Source organism: Limulus polyphemus, unplaced genomic scaffold (genome assembly GCF_000517525.1).
Source record: "Limulus polyphemus unplaced genomic scaffold, Limulus_polyphemus-2.1.2 Scaffold8554, whole genome shotgun sequence".
Lineage (NCBI taxonomy): Eukaryota > Metazoa > Arthropoda > Merostomata > Xiphosura > Limulidae > Limulus > Limulus polyphemus.
Window position 1 is genome coordinate 1 of NW_013674164.1, and position 3238 is coordinate 3238.

Sequence of the window (3238 nt, forward strand, 5' to 3'; positions counted from 1 at the left end):
GATGATTCAGTGGTAGTTCATGTATAATTAACATTGTTAGTGATGATGATTCAGTGGTAGTTCATGTATAATTAACATTGTTAGTGATGATGATTCAGAGGTAGTTCATGTATAATTAACATTGTTAGTGATGATGATTCAGAGGTAGTTCATGTATAATTAACATTGTTAGTGATGATGATTCAGAGGTAGTTCATGTATAATTAACATTGTTAGTGATGCATGTGATGATCACGCATCACTAACAATGTCAATTATACATGAACTACCTCTGAATCATCATCACTAACAATATTACTTATACATGAACTATCTCTGAATCATCATCACTAACAATGTTGATAATACATAAACTACCTCTGAATCATCATCACACGCATCACTAACAATATTAATTATACATGAACTACCTCTGAATCATCATCACTAACAATGTTGATAATACATGAACTACCTCTGAATCATCATCACTAACAATATTAATTATACATGAACTACTTGTGAATCCTGAATCATCATCAGGTAGTTCATGTATAATTAAATGTGTATACATTTTGACTAGACTATTAGTTAGTGTTAACTTCATTACCTTCCACTACCCACTACATCTGTGATTCACCCACCACGGGTATCAAAACCCAACTTTTAGTGTTGTAAGCACACAGACTTACCACTGAGCCACTGAAGCCAAATATTTTAGAACTGATATTGTCAACATATAAAATATATTTAGCGTAGTTAGCAAAGAAAAATTATAAATATGTTTCAACTTTCATTTCTGTCAGTTTTATGGAGTCTCACCTGTAAACAACATATGCAATAATGTTTTTTTATTGTTTTTTTCAAAAAACTGTTTCAAAATAACATTGAAAATTTCATGATCTATAACATAATACAAATGCTAAGTCAAAGTATATGAATTTCTTTTTAAAGCAGAAATCTGATAATTTGTTTTTTATAATGAGGTATTTCTACTGTGAGAATGAAAAATGAGGCCAAATATAGAACAGTGAGATTTCTCAGGTCCAGTTGGCTCTTACAAAAAAATTCATTAAATAATTAGAGGTAGAGATAAAAATAAAATGGTTTTAAAGCATAACATAATAAGAAATATGTTATTTGTTAAAAACAATACAACACCCTGTTATAGTCTTTTAAACTGTTTCATATGTTACAAGTAATTTAAACTTTAATTGGTACAACATAACTACAAATATTCAAACTCAACTCACCTGCTTTTTGATTGCTGGGGCAATGTTCAGTTTTCTATCTTTAAGCACTAAGTTGTCAGCCTAAATTCATATATAAAATTAAACTTATGTTTTACCTACGTTTATTATATTAACATCACCTCCTATTTCCAACATCAAAACTCCACCAGGGTTTTAATCACATAATATTAATTATCAGTGAACAGGATAACTACCATATCTATTTAAACACACCATGCATCTTTGATATTCTGATGAGAGTTAAGAAATTTAATACAATCATCATCAATAACAATATTAATTATACATGAAGTACCACTGAATCATCATCACTAACAATGTTAATTATACATGAACTACCTCTGAATCATCATCACTAACAATAGGAGTGGGTAGTGGAAGGTAATGAAGTTAACACTAACCAGTAGTCAAGTCAAAATGTATACACATGGAGTGGGTAGTGGGAGGTAATGAAGTTAACACTAACCAATAGTCTAGTCAAAATGTATACACACATGGAGTGGGTAGTGGAAGGTAATGAAGTTAACACTAACCAATAGTCTAGTCAAAATGTATACACATGGAGTGGGTAGTGGAAGGTAATGAAGTTAACACTAACCAATAGTCTAGTCAAAATGTATACACATGGAGTGGGTAGTGGAAGGTAATGAAGTTAACACTAACCAATAGTCTAGTCAAAATGTATACACATGGAGTGGGTAGTGGGAGGTAATGAAGTTAACACTAACCAATAGTGTAGTCAAAATGTATACACATGGAGTGGGTAGTGGGACGTAATAAAGATGAAATACTAAGATTGTTAAATTTTCAAAGAATTTCATAAATCTGATTCTACAAATATTGTAGGAGAATATTAATTTGGGAAAAATTGTGTTAATTTTTGAGCTCTATTCACAGTATCCTGTCATGTTCAACAGATTCTATAATGTTTAATTTATGAACTCTATTCACATTATCCTGTCATGTTCAACAAATTGTATAATGTTTAATTTATGAAGTCGTTCACATTATCTTGTCATGTTCAACAAATTGTATAATGTTTAATTTATGAACTCTATTCACAGTATCCTGTCATGTTCAACAAATTGTATAATGTTTAATTTATGAAGTCGTTCACATTATCCTGTCATGTTCAACAAATTCTATAATGTTTAATTTATGAAGTTGTTCACATTATCTTGTCATGTTCAACAAATTGTATAATGTTTAATTTATGAAGTCGTTCACATTATCTTGTCATGTTCAACAAATTGTATAATGTTTAATTTTTGAGCTCTGTTTATGTAGTTGTTTTACGTAGTTGTTTTGTACAGTTGATTTATGTAATTGTGTTATGTGCAGGTTGTTATATGTAGTTGTGTTATATACAGGTTGTTTTATGTAGTTGTTTTGTACAGGTGTTATATGTAGCTGTTTTGTACAGTTGTTATATGTAGCTGTTTTGTACAGTTGTTATATGTAGTTGTTTTGTACAGTTGGTTTATGTAGTTGTGTTATGTGCAAGTTGTTATATGTAGTTGTGTTATGTGCAAGTTGTTATATGTAGTTGTGTTATATAAAAGTTGTTTTACATAGTTGTTTTGTACAGTTGTTATATGTAGTTGTTTTGTACAGTTGTTATATGTAGTTGTGTTATGTACAAGTTGTTATATGTAGTTGTGTTATATACAAGTTGTTATATGTAGTTGTTTTGTACAGTTGTTATATGTAGTTGTTTTGTACAGTTGTTATATGTAGTTGTTTTGTACAGTTGTTATATGTAGTTGTTTTGTACAGTTGTTATATGTAGTTGTGTTATATACAAGTTGTTTTGTACAGTTGTTACAAGTAGTTGTGTTATATACAAGTTGTTATATGTAGTTGTTTTGTACAGTTGTTATATGTAGTTGTGTTATATACAAGTTGTTATATGTAGTTGTGTTATATACAAGTTGTTATATGTAGTTGTGTTATATACAAGTTGTTTTACGTAGTTGTTTTGTACAGTTGTTATATGTAGTTGTGTT